The sequence below is a fragment of the Achroia grisella genome, unplaced genomic scaffold (assembly GCF_030625045.1).
Source record: "Achroia grisella isolate CSIRO2021 unplaced genomic scaffold, CSIRO_AGI_Agris_v1 utg1062, whole genome shotgun sequence".
Lineage (NCBI taxonomy): Eukaryota > Metazoa > Arthropoda > Insecta > Lepidoptera > Pyralidae > Achroia > Achroia grisella.
Window position 1 is genome coordinate 934023 of NW_026712566.1, and position 23041 is coordinate 957063.

At 31.5% G+C, this 23041-nt stretch overlaps 1 protein-coding gene across 3 annotated transcripts in view; it reads left to right on the top strand.

The window, feature by feature from the left end:
• Positions 1–23041, top strand: part of LOC131855396 (inositol-trisphosphate 3-kinase B) — a 150176-nt gene that overhangs the window by 37514 nt on the left and 89621 nt on the right. For 2 of the 3 annotated variants that reach the window (XM_059206688.1, XM_059206701.1), the window contains exon 1: positions 20999–21216. The exons of the other annotated variant lie outside the window; for it this stretch is intronic. The gene's annotated coding sequence lies outside the window, so the exon portion shown is untranslated. Of the gene's footprint in view, positions 1–20998; positions 21217–23041 lie in introns of those variants that run through there. 3 annotated transcript variants of the gene reach the window in all.

The following is a 23041-nucleotide window of genomic DNA, read 5'->3' on the forward strand; positions in this document are numbered from 1 at the left end:
AGGTTGTGTATATTCCAACGCTAAGGCGTTAAGAGTAGAGTCGAATGTTATTAAGCCCCCATGACGTATAACAACTACAACCTACTATAGATCTAACGAAAAATATATTGAACTACTTTCTATACCTAATGAAAAAAAATATAACATAATAGTTTAATAGAATTAAATTTTACAAAAATGTTACATTAATCAACTCTATGTCCTATATCTGACAGCATTTTATTGTATTGTAATGTCGAGCTTTAGTCATGGGGTTGTTTTTAAATATCCCTGAAAACTTTAAAATTTCCTTAAACTACATTTATAATTTCCTCTTACTTTAAAATGTATATAATTAAAAATCCCTGATAATTTTAAATTATTTAAATACATTATTATAGAGAGGAGAGAGAATGAAAGGATACCATAGGTAGCATAAGAGGTCATATCCACGCGGCAACCCTGAAAACCACTGTGGTTAATTCCACAAAAGAGGAGAATTCACCACAGTGCGGGTAACTGACCTGGCTTCATCTTGATCATTCTCAACTGGTGCCTAGTTAGTGCATTCGGGTGCAACATTCCATCACCACTAACACCACACAAATACACAAATATAAATATCTTCCTTCATGATGACTAAATTAGTTCTAAATGTAAAAAAAACATACACATGTACATGTATTATACATATAAACCTTCCTTTCGAATCACTCTATCTATCGCTAAAAACTGCATTAAAATCCGTTGCGTTATTTATATTATTAACCGGGTCTTAACACGAATAATTTTACGACAAATAAAGGTATTTATCTCTCTCGAAGTCTCGACGTTCCGACTAGGTTGCTCTAACCACTGATCTCTGATCACGGCTAGTGTTAAGACCCTATATAAATAATGTATATTAAACACGAAAGTTTAGAACTAACTAATCTGTTGCGTATTTTAAAAATCTAAACGAAGAGACAGCGGCAGCGCGGCGACTTCATTTTATATTAATACTATGAAAAGATGTTGGCAACCCTAAACGGGATTGAGTAAGTGTCAAATCGCTTATACTATAGATATATGTTTATATATATATATATATATAAGCAAGGTTCGTACCAAGTAGCAACATTTGTTTGTTGTATGTTACATGTATGCAGCTCGGCCGGTACGTCAGCCATGATGTGCGTTTTCGTTTGTTTATTATTAAAAATAACTACTTACGCAATTAAACTACAAAGTTATATTTATGTAAATGTGATTCTTCATAAATGACGAAAAAATAGAATAGAAATAAACTTTAATTTAAGCATTTTTGTATAGTCATTACTTATTCTTGTAATCATGTGAAAAGCTCTCTCATCACAAGAAGAAATAGAAAGAAACTTGCGTGTTGCTGTTTTAAATAATTGGTGTAAACTACCAACTAGCACTAATTCATTAGAGTTAAAATCATTCGTAATGATTAGAGCATACCAGTCTCTAGAAGCGACACTCGTTCACAAGTACCGGATAAGCCACCGATTACTGCGATCAAAATTCAGAATTTTTCAATGCAGAATGTGCAAAATATTGGAATACGTACCATGACCAGATTATACAAAGTAATCTGGTTTGGTATCTCTGCCTTCAAGTAGTCGACCTCGAGGTGTGAGGTATAGTAGTTAAATTACAAAGTATAGACTTATGAATCCTTAGTCCTCAGGAATAAATAAGGATACCACGGACGTTACAAATTCATTTGATGACTATAATGCTGTTCAACATCATAGGAAAATAAATATAAAGATCAAAAGCATGTGTTCAAAGTTTAAACTAATATTTATAAACCTACATAAAGTGCAAATATCAAATGCACGAGTTTAAATTTCGAAAAATGAATTTACATTTTGAAAGTTGTTCGAACTTCGTACACTATAAAACTCAAAAGCATGTGTTCAAAGTTTAAACTAATATTTATAAACCTACATAAAGTGCAAATATCAAATGCACGAGTTTAAATTTCGGAAAAAGAATTTTCATTTTGAAAGTTGTTCGAACTTTGAACACTATAAAACTGAAAACTATGCGTTCAAAGTTTAAACTAATATTTATAAACCTACATAAAGTGCAAATATCAAATACGCGTGTTTAAATTTCGAAAAAGGAATTAGCACTTTGAAAATTATTTAAACTTCGAACACATCCTGACCCTGTGTGGATTTGTGACATCGAGGGGTTTAAAGATCAAATGTGTTTGCAACATAATCTTTATGTAGTTCAGTTTATTGAAAAATATAAGCGCGCACATGTTTCACCGAAGATCTAGCAGATACGCTTTTTTTCGCAAACACGTGTACAAATGTATGTTAAAAGGTCTCCAAATATATGGTGCATAATATCATATAACGTTATGTTACGAATTTAATTCTAATAGAATCGAATTTAGAAAATATATGGAACAATTTTTTTTCGTGTTTACAATTTGTCTGTACTTATTATATTTTAGGAAACATGTTGCGCAATATTTATGATCTAATTCAAATGATTCATATTGTAACGTATTGGACTTATTTTCATGTTAATTCTATGATGAGTATGCCAGTTTTGTGGGTTAAATCTTTTATAGTTTTAATCTGTTGATGACTCTTAATCATATTTGTTACTACAATACACTGTCCTCGGTTCCACAGGTCGCTCAGGACTTTGACCCCCTTATTTGATATTTTTCTTAATAGATTAAAGAGTAAAATTCCTTGTTCCAGATCATAAACGCTGATTGAGGGCACGGTTGACTCCTGAGCGACCTGCGGATGCTGCTGACTGCGACGGACCAAGAGGCTAATTCCTTTATAATTAATTAGTTGAGTTTGGTTGTGTTATGTCTTATGAAAATATTGCAATAACTTGTTCATAATTATATTGCATAGAAAAAAATAGTGATACATGTATTTAATGGTTCTTTGCCTTTTCCATGAATAAAAAAACTACTGTTTTTGATACTGGCTGGAAATTGTATCGGTGATTGTAAAGATATTCGAAATTTAATTAATTTTAAATTGTATTAAAAAAATACTTTTAATTTTAATATTATAATAAATACATTCCAATTAGGTACTGTTTAATATCTGACATGGCTATATTATTATAATATTTAAATTCAGAACAAGGCCTCGACAAGTTTTCAGAATTTTTTAATTTAGAATTGAATTGTCCTAAAGGTTTTAATAAAAATCTTGTAAATTCTATTTAAAAATATAATCATAAAAAATTTTAAAAGCAGACTAGGCCGTACGGTATAAGGATTTTTGCTTTTCCATCATTACAAAGGAGATAGACGAATATGAGAAAAAAATTAAAATATAACCTGTATTTTGCCAATAATTCGTAATTTATTTATGCCTGTTGTAAATGATTTCTAATTTAAAGTATTTGCCGGTATATCAGTTGGAATTCTATGTTTGTATATAAGTGCTTTATTAGTTACCAACTTGTAAACAAATGCATCAAATTGCAGTCAGGTGGACAGATAAAACACATCTATTGAATACCATTGGTTAACCACAGACTACAGTTATTTGTCATCTGAGAATGATATTACTATTATTAAGTACGTACTTAATATAATATAAAAAGGCGACTTTTCAACCGACTTCAAAAAAAAAGGAGGTACTCAAATATTTTTTTACCTCAGAACTTTTTCTTATTCTATATTTTGATGATTATTTTTTATTTGAAAGCTGGTATTTCTCGTGTGGTCCCTTATTTTGATCTGAGTAGTTTTTGAGATTGAAGTCGGTTATCAAAACACGCGTATAAATTATTGTATTATAAATTAATTTAATTGTTATTTGTCTAAAAAATATATTCTTTTAATACTAGTCGCGACATTATATGAGTGAATACTAATTTAAAATTTTCCTACACTCTTTTTGGAACTCACCTTCCAAGAAAAGAAATATCATTCGAATCTGTTTAGCTATTTATTCATAATATAGTAAGAAGTGTAATGGTAACTAATGTACACTATATTCTATCTTCAAGCCTGAATCATTGAGGAGTAGTATCTTCCACGAACAAGTTTTTTGTTACGTCTCGTAATGTTATGGTGGTATTGTGTTAATAACATGTTTAATTCATCTTTTATATTTATAGTAATAAAGTTTCTTGATTGCATGAAAATAATTGTGGTATCAATAAAACAAATTATTTTGATCTAAATATCTTAATATTTTTATTTATGATATTTTTGTAATATAATCTTGTTGAATTTAAATTAATTTTAAAAATTGAAAATATACTTTAATATATCCCAAAATATATGTAAATATAATAAATAATTATTTATATTAAACATTGAATAAAGAGATATTAATAAGATTAAACTATTCTGTCTTATGATAATAATATAAATGATAATAATGATTTGAGATTATATATTCCCTATAATCAAGTACCATCATTACTAAATTTATGTTCAAAAATAGTTTCTTAATATTTCAATATGTATCACCTAGCAGAATGTTCAGGATTTATATCTAAGGAGATGCTTATAATCATCATAACCTTTTCTTTATCCATTTGGGTTCGGAGCAGTTTGTTCTCTACTTCCACTGATTTCTATCAGCCGTCATATCTGAACTTACTCTTCTTTTAATTTAAACGTATCATCTTTCACAGAATCTATCCACCTTTGGTCCTTTGGTTGTCCTTTTCCATCTATTCACGTTCATGTTATACATTTATGTTATATCTGCTTGTAATAATATTTATTTAATACTTTTATAATACAAGAAATATATATTAGAATATTAGAAATAAAATTTATTAACAAATTTTATTGTTTAATTATGTATGGTTAATAATTTTTAACATTCTATTTAAATTTATAAGAGATTTTATCTAATTGGTATATGGAGGTTCTACACAAATAAATCTCAATTTAATGTTACATAACAATAAAGTAGAATATACCATATATTTGGTATCGTGTCAACAACCGATGAATATAATTAAAAAAAAATATTATAATTATTTAGCTAAGATTGTACCACAATTACCAAATGTTGCTTTATAAAAAAAATATAGGATATAAAATGTTCTAAATACAAAATATTAGTCTAGAGTTTTAAAACTATGCTGAAAATAAAAACTATGCTGTCAGTATTTCAACAACACAGCTATGTGTAAAAAATATTAAGATTCGCCAAAATGTATATTAGTTGTAAAAAGTTATATTTTTTAAATAAAATAATTAGTATTCGATGTAATTTGTAAAGAATGATAACATATCTTTTTTATACTAGCTAGACAATTTTGTTAAATATTAAATTATAATTTCAATTAATGTTATTGCATCTACTCAATTATAATCAAAGGACTTGTTATTATTTAATTGATTAATAAATAAGGTAAATAATAAATAGGTTATTTTCTTAGAACTCTATTTGAATTCCCATTTTTGTGTTACATACTACCATAATAATAATATTTACGGACAATTCACACGCTATCTAGTTCCAAGATAAGGCGAGCCTGTATTATGGGTATTAGATTACTGCTATAAATTCATAGATCTTTTTTTGTGAATACATACATAGAAAAAACCAGACGGATCATATATATCAATATATAGGAACAATCATACAAATGTTTGTACCTTGCGAGGAATCGAAGTTGCGACTATCGGACTTAAAGCGATGTACTACACCGCTAGATCATACTGCTAGACATTACAAAACGTGAATATCCTTCACCGCCGTAAATGATACGATAGATTATCCATCCATCCATTATATGTATCCATCCAGGTACCCAACATTTAAGGTATTTCTAAAATTGTAAAACGTTCAATGTTAAATACAATGCCTTTTAGTAATAAATGCCTTTCAATAATGTTCAATATTGAATATAGGATTTCTGTATAGATTTTCACAAGGAATCTTAGCTAGCTTAACTTGGGTCTAAATGGCGCTGTGGGAATTGTCCTGTGATTATTTTTATTATTATTATTACTAATGCACTATAATGCATAACATTAGGCCGACATCTCACACTTGGTAAGGCTCACTTTAGTTGTGATTACGAAGCAGGGCGACAATTTGCAAATAGTAATTACCTTTGTAGCACTAGACCACCCCAAGTTACAATAATATAGATTGACTTCCATACATTCAAAAGTCTCACTATATCTCATAATATCTAGTAAGATGTACTTATGAAGTAACGCTACACTTATTATATACCCAGCTCATCTTAATCCATCTACGTCATTCAACACTGCTTGACCTCGTTAATTGAATTCGACCAACAAAAGTAACTGCCATCCGTATTACAACCTTGGCCGCGTCGGTATTAAATAATAAAAAAAGTCTTATGGGCAAAAGCTGAATAGTTTGCTGTGGCCTATTGTAGTCATCTGAAGTTGCAGTTCAGAAAATTAGATTAGATAGATATAATAGGTAAATTAGATTAGATAGATATTAGTTGGGTGTTTTTATAATAATTTAATTACCAAATAATAACAATTAGTTATATAATATTTATTAATAAATATTTTATACATATTTTTTTATTCATAAAAAAGTGTCAGAAATGTAATGTAAGCTGTCGAAAAAATTCATAAATATTTATTATAGAATGAAAAGAAACATACGTGTTTCTATATCAATAGAAATTTGAAAACATTATTTCAAAGTTTTACAAATTTGGATAATTTCAAAACAGATTTCAAATAAAATTTCTCTTTCGTTCTTTCAAATAGAAAAGTTCTTATAATATCAAATTTTATTGAATTTAGCTTATTTTTATGCAATTATTTTATATGAAAAAGATCCTTGGTGAATACAGGAACTACATTTCAAAAGTTTTAAGAAAAATACTGTTAAAACGAAAACGTATTTTTAATAATAAAACATTGTCAAACATCAATGCAATGTGAGTGAAAGATAAAATTGTTGCCTCTTTGCATTAATTTATAGTCTTAGAATAAAATGTCCAAAGCGATAAAATCTAAGGAAACCCACACAGTCACTCTTGGCTGTGATTGGTCGTTTGATTTTTATTTAGTCACAATTTTGTCACTTTGAACCCGGTAATAAGACATTTTTATGTACCAATACCAAAATTGACTTGCCTTGTTTATATTATTATTACTTAGCATAGTGTTAATAAAGTTTTGTTAAGTTTATTATATGGTACGAGAGACATATATTGCAATGCAGATTAATTAATTGGGTGAAGGGGATTGTTAGTAATGTGGACTGTTGACCCCATTGTCAACAAAGAACCATGTCAGTTTGACCTCCACACGGTTTCCTGTGGAAACTATTTTGATAAATTCCTAGTGAATTTATCACGATGGGCTAACTGACCTGACCTCATACTAATTTTATCATCTTCCACTGATGCCCCGCCAGCACAAACCGTTATCGCAGACGGGTGAACCAATCCATATTCATATTAAAAAAAATGCATATTAATATTCCATACTGCATAATTTTATTAAAATATATATAATTCACGAAATCGATAGCATGATGTCAGTCATATAAATGTTAGTTGAAAAATCTATATACGTATTAATATATATTAATTAACATACTGTTTTTATGCATAATAAAATTTATTGATTCTACAGATGTTTTTTTCTTTTTTATAGTTTACTAGCGACCCGTCCTGCATTCGCACGCAAATCTTTTGATCTTTGAATTTCTCGGCTTGCTCGATAATATAACACGCATATATCATACATATAAACCTTCCTCTTGAATCAATCTATCTATTGCTGAAAACTGCATTCACATTCGTATTTTATATAAGTGACTAGAAAGGCGGCGACTTTATTAGTACTATGTAAAGATTTAGCATCATTTCAAATATTTAAATACCAATATTAAAAAAAAAAATTATTGATGCGTCACTCTACGGAGATTGCATGTCGACGTTTATCTCCAATCCGGAGACATACTCCGAACAATAATTTTTTCTTAAATAACTCGTGGATCGTCGTAATTACTGATTTAAAATGTACTATAAATAATTAATGATATTGTAGAGAATTTAACAAATTTGTTAAAATGAGAAGAACAACAATTAATCTTACTTTATAGATTGGTAAACACTTTTTACCTAGGTTTACTGTTTTTCAATACCATCAAGGTAGGTCATTGACTCTTGTAAAAATATTCATTAACAAAATGAATTCATTGTTTCGACAGTATTTTTGTGTGAGTATGTTTCACTATATTTGAACCGATTATTATGCTTGTATTGTACAGTTTATTTACGTACAATTTACTTTCTATTATGGTTCCATATTAATTTTATCATGATTGGAAGTATCGAGTATGTTTGTATCTTAAAATCTAATCTAATTTTGTTTTGTTTGAATCAAGGAGTTTATAAGACAATGAAAAATAATAATAATAGCCCTGGACAATTCACAGAGCGCCATCTAGTCCCAAGCTAAGCAGAGCTAGTGTTATGGGCACTAGACATCTGATATAAATACTAATATATTTTTTTTTATAAATACATACAAAAAATACACAGAAAATAGCGATACAAACAATCATGGCCATGAATACAAATGTATGAATCGAACCAGCGACCATCGGAAGTAAAGCGGAGTGGTCTAGCGGATTAGCACACCGCTTTACTTCCGATTATCCTTTAAGTCCATTAAAAATAATAATCATTATCAGTTAAAGCCACAGTGAAACGTGGTCTGCTTTAGATACATCAATATATAGATATAATAGAAAAAAAATACATTTTAAAATATTACAATATAGTATTTTAAAATCTATTTTTTTATACTGCGCTTTTTTTTTGTACAAACCTATGGATAATATAAATAATGAGAATATTCTTAACAAATATCGGTGTCACAGTTAATAATATTCTCTTGAAGACGACCTGATTATGTACCGTTGGTTTATGTATTGTTGCATAAAAATTACTCATTGTATTAATACCAAATACCTACAACATTTATAAAATAGACTGCACAACTGTAATACATTCCATAACTAATATATAAAAACTTATTTAATATATAAGTATAAACAAATAAAATTGTAGTACCTGTTTGTAATTTCCAATTAGTAGCTATTCATTAAAGCATATGAAAATGTATAACGTACTTACATAAAAATTAAACTTAATATTTTTAGTCTGTCTGTTTGTTCTTGCTAATCTCTGAAACGGCTTCACGGGACTTTGGGACTAATATAAGGAGTAACTTAGGCTTTATTATTTTATAATTATTATTTATTTTAATAAAATAACCTTAATATCCGAACGAAGAAGGCGCGGGTAACAGTTAGTAACAAATATAACTAATGTCATACAAAGTTTTTTATGTTACAGCTGTTACGTTATGACGTATTTAACGACCTCGGTCTACAAAGGGGACATTTGATTCCTCTTCTATAACTGGATATTATTAAACTAAAGTATATGTAAATATCCATGTTTATATATTTGTATTATAAGAATACAATGGATTGTTACATATCGTTGCTGTTAGCAGTTTGGATAAGTAAAATGTCTTAGGAGCTAAGCTAATATTATTTCTCAAGATAATTTAGTCAAATATTATTAAATTGGTAATAAAACGATTACAAAATATTTACTAATAGGAATAAACTAACTCTGGTGTATATGACTAAATATTCTGTAATAATTTTGTAGGTTATTTTTTAATATAAATTATTATTATTTTTTATCAGTATTATTATATATCATAATTGGTTTAAATAGATAACATAAATAGTACATAATAGTGTTTCTGGAACTGACGTTACTTCTGTTTCACCGTCTTCTTACTGTCGTATTATTTTTAAATGCCTACAGAAATGGAATAGCAAAGGAGTGTGAACTTCATTGCTATAATTTTTAACCAGGCAACAGCAGATTCGTGCGTGTGAGGCGAATTTGAGGGAGAGATAAAGAAATATTTCTTAGTTATATAATTTATTATTAATTCTTTATTGCATCAAATATGCAATAGAAGAATTATTAAAGAAGACGTGACATTAATTAAAATATATTTAGATATTTTAAAACATAATTAATATAATGGAAAATGTAAAGTATTTAAATAAAAAGAAACTATTAACGAAAAACTTAAAAATATTTAAAAGTCATTTGAAAGGTAGGTTTAAGTTGTTTTGTTCACGAGTCAGTAGATATAAATTCGGTATATTAGTAAAATGGTAAAAATTGTAACATCACACTGGGAAAGGTGGTAAATATGTCGTAAACGTAATATGAACGGGGAGAGGGGTAAAATATCACGAAAATTATGGATTACCTCTAATGTCTAATCTATTTAGTAGAAAAATGTTGTCTTGTTATATACAAACATATAGGTATATAACGACTGTGACGTTATATACGTGTTATGTCGTATTTTCGCTCGTTATAAAACTACCGTAATTTTTCTAAAAAAAGATAATAATTCCATATCAATATCTATCTAGATATTGATCAAATGAATCGATCATGCGTTGGCCACACATTATTTATTCGATATTTCTATCATTGTATTGCAAGCAATCGACTTATATGGCGCTTATCTGCGGCACCTATCTAAGTAAAAGATGAATATTGGCAATTCGCAATCGATACAGAAACATCGACGATCGCTATCTGTGTTCGAAACAATATTGTTATATATGTGAGGTGTCATGGCGTTATTTATCTGTGGAAGGATATAATGTTGCGTGTGAATTGGTCCCAACTATGTAGAGGCTACATTGAATAACTATGACGTATATTAACTCTCTAAATAGTATAAACACAAGTCGCTATTTTTATCTGTCTATTTCGTCGGTCACTTCTACTAAATCGTAATGGATATGTACGAATTCATCATTTCGTGAACTTATATCTATAATACATGCATACTAATAATGATATATTTACATAGTATAAAATGAAATCGATTATGTTGTCTGTTCGCTTAGATCTTTTAAACTACGCAATGGATTTTAATATTTTTTTTAACAATAGATAGAGTAAATTAAGGGGAAGCTTTATATGTATAATACATGTACATGCGTGCGGTAGTTAGTAATATTATAACTGCAAAAGATTATAACTGCAAGAGAAACTTCATGACTAAACAGCTGAACGGATTTATTTTGAAATTTAAAGTAAAGATACCTGTATATTGTATTACTAGGACAGATATACTCTTCTAATTAATAAAAAAAACCGACGAACATTTGTAATCACGGGTATGATTGTTAGTGATCTCTATAAATGTATAATCACATTCTTTATATACTAGGTTTTTATTTAGGGAATTTTTTTGACTGGTAAAAGGTCTTTCATGAAATTTTGGTCTCGATTGGTCAAGCCGTTTCGGAGGAGTATCGTTACAAAAAGTGCAAATCTCTGATCTCTAAGATCGCTCCGCGCTTCGCGCTTCTCTCGATAATATTACATATATACAAACAGAAGATTACGAAATTATATCTTTCACATGCGCACATTTAGAAAACCTGTTCATTCATCTATATTGTGAGTCACGTATTTTTTTACTCTGGTCTATGATTTATAGTTCAAATTGACTACCTATTATATCATTTTTATCACCCCAAGCATGAATATTATTTTCCATGCCTTCTATTATTGGTTTATTAACTTATATAAGTCTAAATAATTTATTGCTTTACATATTTTATCGAGTTAGGTGTTATTTTGCGGAAGTCCATTTCACTACTTAATTAATTTATATTATTATGTTCAATTCTGCTACAAATACCACAAATTTTCAATGCGGACCCTTGACTACCGTTACGACCTTCTCTAATGGTGATAAATTTCCTACAATTATTGAGTATAGACCCATATTGCGACATCATCAGGCACTGAATAGAGCTCGGATATAACTTGGAAGCCTAGTGTTGACTGTTCGGCGAGTCGCGATTTAGACACTGAAGAGAAGGTCGTAACAATAGACAAGTTTCCGCACTGAATATTTGTAATCTCACAAATGATAATTGAAGCAGAATTAAAATTTTAATGTTGTTATTATTTAAATATTTGCTAACCTCTCTTACTTCGCAACTCATAGTAAATTTTTTTTTTGGTAGTTAGGTATCTTCAATCAGTACTGGTACTATAAGCAGGTGAGTTGTTGGTAGTAGGCGTGGGAGATCTCTATCTTTTGACAAGGACCCCATGTTTCAGCTAGCTAGAAATCTTTCATCCAGCTCAAGGATATTTGATCTTTTTAATCTTTTTGCTGGGTTGTTAACTAGAAGTTTCTGAGCTAATTCGTTTGGGTGAATAGCAAAGTGGGCCTTATATTTGATACTTGATTTCCCAATTTCTTCCCTGACTGTGGCGATGCTGGCAAAGTGGTGAACCTCAGAGTTGGTGATGAACCATGGAGCTTTTAAGATGCACTTTAGGATGCAGTTTTGACATCTTTGGAGAATTTCTATATTCGAGTGACAGGCGCTTCCCCATAACTGAATGTCGTATGTCCAGATTGGTTTGAGTGCAACCTTGTATATAAGAAGTTTGTTCTCCATGGCCAGAGATGATCTCCTGCCAAGTAGGAACTCCAGATTTCTGAATTTTATATTTGTTTCATCTCGTTTTGCCTTTATGTCATGTTTCATCTCGTTTTGTCATAGTAAATTTAATAGTAGTGATGACTTCGAAAACTACGATATACATTAATGACTTTAAAATTACATATATATGAATTGTGCTGTAGTATGGGATCGGATTGAGACTTCAGATGTCTTATTAAATTAATTAATACCCTCCAATTAAATATGGATTATACAAAACAGAAATTAGGATCTTCGAAAATAATTAAAATAACCCAAGCTATATTTTAATAGAAGTTAGTCCTTAACTTATCCAACTGTGCAACAGCTTCTCTAAGTGTCTTGGATGAAGTCAAAGACTAGCTCGGCTAAAGAAAGGACTAAATAATGGAAGCTTTAGAGTCATTAGATTCAGTAGTAGAAATTGTGTTTATTACTTTATTGCACAAGTATTTAAATTATGTGTATACCTATATATTAACCAGTAACTCACCCGATATTGCTCTGGACTCAGAACTTTGTAAGTTTTGTATATATTTACATAATATACATATATCCGATACCGCTGTGTAATAATGTTCTATAAAACAGTGAAAGAATTTATCAAATCAATGCAGTAATTACGCAGTTTACTGTCCCACAACAAAACCTGCTCACTCTCATTATAATATTAATAGATATCAACACTAGAAATATTCGTATTTAGTTATTATTGTTATTGATCTATAACATATATACACAACAATAACAAAGCTGTCATACAAGGAATGCTACACCAGGAATGCTCAACTGTACCTTTCATGGAACTCAACTTTCTTACAACTGCAGAGTATGTAAATATAAAGGTTGCGTTACATGGCACATATTAATATAATTATAAAAGTAAGTCTAACTGATAAACACAGAATATCAGCGCTTCTTTTTCGGACTATTCTAATGCATTTGGCCGCAGCTGGCCTTTACAGCTTCAACGGACTAAGCGAGCCTTCAATCCCGCGATAGAACTTTTGGAGCAGCTGAAGGCTAACTCTCACCTGACGGATACGAGTTTACTCTGAAGGCACCGCTAGGGGTTCGAACCTAGGCTCAGGCCGTCGTAATTTCGAACTTCGCTTAAATTAGTATATAGGCGACGGTTGCCACTTACCACTAGTTTGCCTACAGTTAGTTACATTTTATTAATAAGATGATTATGAGGTAATAGTTTAATTGAATTTCCTCCATGTGAGACAATCTTAAGAAATATGTATGTACTCAATCGTTAAAACGATCCGTATTTATTTTTAAGAGCGCATAATGTTACCGTTTCGCATAAAACCCGCATTAAACCGGCTGTAACGGGCTATAACTGATTCAACTGCCAACTACACCGACACGACCAACTAATAAGGTGATTATTATTCTGGTTAAGGAGTTAGTATGATTAAATAAAGAAGTACGAAATGTAATTAAACGGGCCAGACTCGTCGGCGGTGCGGTTCTTAGGAAGTACATATAATATCATATTTTTTATATGAATATTTTCCCGAAACGCAGTCAATATACGCACGATGTTATGCAATCAGGAAGATTACAAGTAGGTCTGTACCTTATTGAAAGAATTTGAAATTGGAATGCACTTTTAAATATTTTTTATGAAAGTAGAATGGTAAACAAGCCCACCTCATGGTAATCGGTAACCGTCGCTTATGTACATGAAAAGCGCCTCATACATCACGTTATTATGTGACACTGTTCATCATCTTACATTACATTCTGTAGTACTACGATCTCATGCCATGGTTAACTTTGTAATTACCTGTTTTTGGCACTTCAAACCCGCGGAAGGATTTATGGAGCCGTTGAAGGCCAACCTCTGCCCGACGGACACGATTTAGTCTCAGGTGCCCTGCAAGGGGTTCGAACCTCGGCTCAAGCCGTCATAATTTCGATCCCCGTTGAATTGGGCGAGGGATTAATCGGATAGTGCAATGGTCTGGGAGTTTACTTTCGTTAAACTAAAAATTTCGCTGTCTCTCTCTCTGTTTATTACAGTTAGTAAATCTTTAGTTAGAATAAATTTACGGCTCTACAAAATAGATTTATATTTCAGCTTTAAAAATGCTACATACAACACCTTTTAATGACTTAGTCGGATAGAAACTATTTATTATTATAATTTATTTATTGATTTGTATATTATCTTATAACTAAACCATTATATAATTTAAATACAGTATAAAAAGATTTAAGATAAGTTTTATGGTCAATTTACAAAAGGTACATAACAATAGCTGTCTTCGATATTGCAAGATTAATTCATTTCTGATAACCGTGCTTTATATAATGTTATCAATGTACAAATGGCCTTCTAAATATAGATTTCAATATACAAACCTACTTGGTACAAAAATAGCAATAATTGTGATGAATTACTGTAAAACAATTATAAAAAATTGTAATACTACTTACTTCGTTCTGTAAGAAAAAATCTATAAAGTACAATAAGAGTTTTCAAACTATCCGGGAACCATTACAATATGTACCAAACTTACATCTAAATCGGTCCAACGGTTTAGGACGATTTAGATGACTTATGCACGGAAGAATTACATAATTATTAGTTTAGTTCATTTATTTACTTGATATATTTTACTTCAGTATTTATATACTTTTACATTTAGTATTTTTAAGTGTACCTATATATTTTGTAATGGTCTAGTTCTATTTCTATAGTTTTCCTTTTAGTATTTACCACCTAGTTTTTCTTTTAGTAAACAAAAGGTAGGATAGGTAGCTTGGAGCTCCCAGGTTGTTTGTAAGAGAATGATTTAAGCGATAAGGCCGCCTTTTGTTTAGCACATTTATGTTTGTGAATATTTTATTGGTTCAAAATAAAGAGTGATATTATTATTATCATTAAGGGGGTCTTCCTATGTGACGGCCTGTTTTTTAGGGATATTTTAGGATTTTTTTTCTACGACCAGTAAATATTTAGAGCTTCAAGTTTTTTATCATTTATTAACACATATTTGGACAGTATAAATATAAAATTTCAGCTAAAAATATTCAGTCAAACTAGAGTTACAGCGCTCTGAACACCCCCGCCTCGAAAAAAAGAGCTCCCACTTCCTCCACGATTCCGGCTGATCGGCTTATCTGAAAAAAAAAAAAAAACGGCGTTTTAATTTGTAGGCTTAAAAGCACGGAATGACCTATAATCAAATGAATATAAAAAAAATTGGATTTTTGATAGACATTTGAAATAAAAGTTGCAAATTAGGCGTTTTTTTTTTTTGTTTTTTGCTATAAAAAAATCGAAGTTTTGAAAATTTTCGATTGATAATAGTTCATTCCATGCGTTTACATATATTGAGTGTGCCCTGTAAATTTCAAGTAATTCGGTCCAGCCGTTTCTGAGATACAATGGAGGAAAGTTTGAAAAACACAGTTTTGAGAAAAACGCGTTTAAAGTTTCAAGTCCGTTAAAAACTATTAAAATATCAACTTACTCTCAATCGGCGATGCCTGGTCCATAGAGTATTCCTTCCTCTTCCTCGTGAAACTCTTTTAAAGCAGATTGTTCAGCTCTTGAGTCAATCCTGGCTTGTTTAACGACATCACTTACGCGCCGCTCAGAGCGTAAGATTCGCTTTTCATCCCGTTTCTCAACATACGCTTGGGCTTCACGACCAACAGGGCATCCCATAATCGACATAACTTTTAAAATACCTTGAAAACCTTCATTAAAGATAATAACTGCTAAGTAGCTAGCAATTTCAACAACTTTGGGACCAGAATGAAGATGTTTAGGAGCGAAAGTCCAAATCAAAGAATTCAAAGATTCGTTATTGTTTTGTGTCTCTGCTCCTAAACAACGAATTAATAATTCGTCTTTCGATAAATCTTCGAAAACCGGTTTGATAGCTTCTTGGACTTGCGGAATTAGAGGTGGTTTATCGTGATGAAATTGGTCCAGTTCATTATTAGCTTCAGCCTTACGCCATTTACACCAACTGTCTTCGCCTTCTGGACAAAATTGATGCTGAGGGTTTTCATCAGAAGAACATTTGTGATAGTACGTTGCCCAAACTTCCTTTCTCATATCTTCAAGCGAATCTGGATGGCGTCGAATTGCTAATCCGTAGAATTTTGTAATTTCTTGGATAACTTTCTTGGATAGACTAAAATAACTTCGGTAAAATATTATAACAATAGAAATTTCTGTTTAAGTCTGTAGAAACGTGTCTAAACTTGTATAAACAAATATATTAATAAAAGGGAGGCCAGGTATAAAGCCGACGGTACACAATAGGCCCGGTCTCTAACTGCCAACTCACCGCTCCGAACCGCTCTTTCTTTTACCTGCTGTATCTTTAAAACGACTTCGAATTTTCTAAAATCGCTTTACTACCGTATTCTAGACATGTTAAGGGAGCAATTTATGAAAAAAAAAATCGATTTTTTCAACCCATCACATAGGAAGACCCCCTTAAGTAATATTTTTTCTATGGCAGTAAAATTTAGTTTTTTTTTATGTAATTAGAGTAGCAAACAGTCTGACGGATTGTTTATTGGTAATCGGTAATCGTTGCCTATATATTACATACATGAACACGTTACGTTATTATGTGACACCTATGATACCACTCATGAGTTGCTATTGAAGAGGACTCATCATCATCATCATCATCGCAGCCCGGAAGACGTCCACTGCTGGACATAGGCCTCCCCCAAAGATCTCCACGACGTTGCGCTGCTCGCATCCAATGCCTTCCAGCGATCTTGACCAGATCGTCGGTCCACCTTGCTGGAGGCCTTCCCACGCTGCGTCTTCCGGTCCGTGGTCGCCACTCAAGGACTTTACTGCCCCAACGGCCATCTGTCCTACGAGCTATGTGCCCTGCCCATTGCCACTTCAAAGTCGCAATTCTTCGGGCTATGTCGGTCACTCTGGTTCTTCTGCGGATCTCCTTATTTCTGATTCGATCACGCAGATTAACTCCGAGCATAGCCCTCTCCATTGCCCTCTGAGTGACTCTGAGCTTGTTGATGGGGCCCATAGTTCGCGACCACGTCTCTGTTCCGTAAGTCATCACTGGCAACACACATTGGTCGTAAACCTTTGTCTTGAGACACTGCATTCAAGAGGACTAGGAGCCCTTTATATCCTGAAATTTTCAATCATACTAATAGTTTAAGAGAGAGGTAGAACAGTGAAATTACAGGATATGGTGACTTGACTGCTGGTTTGGTAACATATAATGGCATTTTTTTGTGTTAAATAATAATGGAATGGTGCACCTACCTACGCTAACGGTTTATGCTGGCGGGCACCAGTGGAGGATCATAAGATGAGCATGAAGTCAGGTCAGATAGCCCATCGTGACAGAAACACATGATGGTCACAATGACCATCATATAATAACGTGCTGTTCATGGTAATGTTTATGTTTATAGGCAACGGTTACCACTGGGGGGAAATGGGATCGTTAGTAATGTGGACTAATGAACCCATTACTAGCAATGTACCATGTCAGGTTGACCTCCACGCGGTTCCCCCTGGAAACCATCGTGATAAGTTCTTGGTGAATTTGTCACGATGGGCTAACTGACCTGACCTGATTCTGATCTTATCATTGTCCACTGGTGCCCCGCCAGCGTAAACCGTTAGCGCAGGCGGGTGTACCATTCCATTATCATCCACAAAAAAAACAGTTACAAAATCGCCCCCGCTGTCTTTTAATGCAGTTCTTAGCAATAGATAGAATGATTTATATGTACAATACACGCGTGTTATATGTAGTATAGACAAGTCGAGAAAGTCGAAGAATTGTTACGAATCCATGCGAGTCTTTACACGGATACATTACAAATCTTTCGCTCGTATATATATATATATATATATATATATATATATAGGTATACATACGAGTCACGATCATAGCAAGTTTCTAAATAAATAATACTAAATAATTCATGTTGATGTTGAACAAATATGTTGTTAATTGAATACTGTTGGATGACCGGCGACTTAATTTACTTTTGACTTACTCAAGGGTCTTAAGTATGTGGTAATATTAACATTTAAATGTTAATTCAATTCTGTTGTTATATCACAGTTGATATTCTTGAACCGTCCTTCTGTTTTCGATGATGAAATTGCAATCGTGTTCGCTCTGATTGCGTACGCTAGGCTTCAGTGAGGGATGAAATGGATGAGGATGAAGTTAGGATATTTTTTTTATGGGTGATAAGGGTGCATGAGGTGCATCCGTCTGCGCTGACGATTTACCCTGGCGGCACCATTGGAGGATGATAAGATGATGAACATGAGGTCAGGTCAGTTAGTTCATGACGATGTCAGTAGGAATATATCATTATGTTTTCCAGGGGGAACCGCGTGGGGGCTAACTTGATATGGTACAATGCTAGCAATGAGGTTAACAGTCTCTTCCTCCCAGTTAGATCAACTACTTTACTAAACTTATTTGTCTCTACAAAACAAAATACGAGAAATAAAGTACACGAGAAATATATATGTACTGGAGGGAACGGGGATTGTTAGTAATGTGGATTGATGATCTTATTGCTAGCGCGGTTCCCCCTGGAAACCATCGTGATAAATTCTGGGTGAATATGTCACGATGGGCTAATTAACCTAACCTCATGCTCATCTTATCATACTCCAATGGTGCCTCGCCAGCGTAAACCGGTAGCGCAGGCGGGTGTACCATATATTATCATCAATGAAAAAAAAATGTACTTTATACATAGGTTTTTTCCATTATAAATAGTGGAGAATGCCATTATGAATTGTTATTATTATTATTATTGTAAAATTCAAGTTTCATGGAAAGGCTCATGTTTAATATATTAAGCCTGTCACATATATATCAATGTCCGTCTGTCATATCCCTCCATTATATACGAGTAGATCGATTATACATTCGATGTTACTATTGATATCGCCTATATCGATTCCAATACTTGCATACTTGTCCATAAGCAGGTATATTATTATTAAAAACATTTTTTATAATCCTATAATAATAATATTAATATCTCTGAACAATTCACACAGCGCCATCTAGTCCTAAGTTAAAGCCGAGCTTGTGTTATGATTACCAAATGACTGATATACATTTTTTGGTAAATATATACATAATATCTGTAGAAAAGATGCAGACCGACACAAACAATCATAGTCATAAATATTCAAAGTTTGTACCATGCGAGGAATCGAACCTGCGACCATCGGAAGTAAAGCGGTATGCTACACCGCTAAACCACCGAGGCTGTCATTAAAGCTATAGTTATATGAATAATATATATTCACATACACGCATCATAGTAATAGATTCATTAAAAAAAATTAAATAAAATGGGTAAATATTTATTCTCCGAGAGTCAATAATAACTTAAAAGTATGTATTTCCACCAATTATATGGTCAACACTTAGTCTGTCTGTGAAAATTTCGCTAACGCTAACGCTAAACGGAGGACATTCGTGAAAACTTTAGGGTTTAATATTATATAGTTTCACGATACTGAACCATATTGATTTCAAATTATCAATCATACGCCTGTTTGAAATAAAAAAATTGTCATTATCATACACACACTCATTTATTTGTAGAGTTAAAATCGTAGCAATTAACTATTGTTTTAAAATGAATCATGAAAGATAATCTTTTATATGAGAATATAAATAATATATGGTCACTCTATTCTCCCAAATTTGAATTTTAATAACTGTATTTATCATAAACACACTATTATTTATTTGTTTCTTGTCAGTTCTTCTCATCTCGATATCATTCCGAACTGACGGTAGATTTGACATATCATAAGAGTCTGTAATAGACCTACATGAATAAAGATATTTTGAATTTGAATTTGAATTTGAATATTTTTATTCAAATAAACTCAAAACAAGCACTTTTGAATAGTCATATTTTATTATTCTACCACTCATTCGGAACGCAGACTCACCACAAGAAGAATGACCAAGATACTTAAATAAACATTATTTTAAATAAATAAATACACAATAACAAGTAAGAGGCATGCGATAATCAACATAGAAACCGCTACGCACTCATTCTTAGTGAAATCAGATAATATTGTCAGCGCTATAAATTTTAATTTTTGTCTACAAAAACATTTAGTTTTTATAACAGGACTCCAAATAATTTATTCTTCTTCATAAATTTTTGTGTCTGTGTTACATTGACACTTTAATAATATAATTCGAATATGCTCTTATCATAAATGGCCCACATTAGTCAGAGGTGTCTAAGTTGATGAATATTAAATAATCACTACTCGTAGACTCGTACTCGTAAACGTAATTCCATACACGTGCTCTACTCTAAATCTAAAAAAACGACTGGATGTCTCGGCCGATCCATGTTTGAGCTGAGTTATCTCAGATCATGAATTAATTCATCGGTCACAGCCTCTGTGGCATTCAGTCTGGAGGGATTGGTGCGAGTTGCCCAGTACTGTAACAACAAGTGAGTCGATTGGACGTACGAGCGCCATACCCGTGATCCGATTAATCGGTTACCAGTTATCCGATTAAATATCGATACGAGTGTCGATCGCTAAGAAGGATTATGACGCGAGTGATTGGTGACAGTGTTAATCGATGATAATGGATAAACCGTGTTCGCTTTCTTTATTGAATGCGTTTTCATATTGTGGCAATAGGTAACGTAGTTTCAACTGTTGGTGAATTATTTGAAATCGATACAATTATAAAAGTTTGTATCGGATATTTTGAAATATGACTTAAAAATATTTTATTACATTTATAGTTGATCAAATGAGATTAATTATAACATATTTAATTGCTACAAGGCAGATATAATTTATAATAAGTTTCCTGTTACGGTTAATGTTAACTCTATATTGCCTTTGTTATATAATTTATTAATAGAAGTTATTATTTATAAATTATTAAATTATGCCATTATTAAATAATATACTTAAAAGAATTAGTGTACTATCTGTTTTATGTCAAACATTTATACATATGTATTATTAAAATAAAATAAATACCACGTCCTGAATATTCACGATAGTTCCAAAAATATTGAACAAATTTTAATGCAGTTTTCACCATCGACAAAGTGATTTCTGAGAAAGATTTGGGTGTATAATTTATCAACTTTATGTGTTAAATAAATGAAATACCAATGCGAAACTTAGGCAGTACGCTGTTTAAAGATATAACATATCAATTATTAAAAAACTACTTTTAATTATAATAGAGATATTTTTTAAAACAATCCAGACCAAAAAACTGTTGTCAGTGGGTACAAACGATTAAACTAAACAAACAACGTACCGCTATTAATTGTATTGTTAATTGGCTAGTATACCGCGTGTTCGATTTCTCAAGAGATTTGATTTGATTGAAGTTATCTATGAATTGATCTTCACGCTGTCCGTGACGCTAATTGCTTGCGTATCGATATCATATGCGATTTTAATCGATCCTTTTATACTCGACTTGAATGTTAAAAATTATAGGCTCCGAGGGTGAATTCGAATCAATTGATCAATTTAACGATTTTAATTGAATACCACGAATCTATTAATAGTAGTAATTGTTCTTATTGATTCACACGGTGTTATTATTATGATTTATTAAGAGGTAAGTTTGTTTAGTAGTAAGAGAATGTTTGTAACATTTACGTTACCTGCTATACGCAGATATTAGATATTTGCTTTAAAATATTTATACCATCCATTCATCATTATCATTTAACTACTTAACGTAACTTTTAAAATAATTGTTACAGTATAATCTCTTAAAAAATATGTAAAATAAAGTTCATTTAATTTTCATAATTTTCATATTTTTCTTGGACAAATAATAAATACTTTAGTACCTACAGAAATTTAGTATGAATTTTAGAGTCACCAGTGATAGTGGAAAATTATTGCAAATTGTGATATCCGTGGTGCTATCGTGTATTTATTATATATAAATCACTTCCCAATACACGATTCAGTCATATAAAAAATATCTATTCTACCCAAATACTGTGATTAATTCTGGAGATATACAACAGCTGTTTATATACACATATGTATAAAGGTTACTACTAACAATTAATCTATCAATTGAAATAAAATTCTATGAAACCAATTTTATAGCGACTCTATCAAAAAATACATTATTTACATTCCGCCATAAATATTGTGGCAATAAATCAATGCGGTACACAAGAATTCGGCTAAAATATAAACAATGAGGAATATGTTAAGCACATGTTATGGATAGCAATGAACTCATGAATTGTGTTGGTGTATTATTTTTTTATTAATAATTATAACTGACATATTATCACATCAATCGTCTAGCGCCTTTGATAAGCAATATTGTTAATCAAAGTCAGCGTCATTCTGTCGTGTCATATGCGGGATATACTATGACATACATAGTATTCTACCGCTAAGAAGTTTGATTTTTAAGTTCGGAGTCGGTTGAAGGGATAATTGAGATAAGGCAGTGAAACTACAGGGT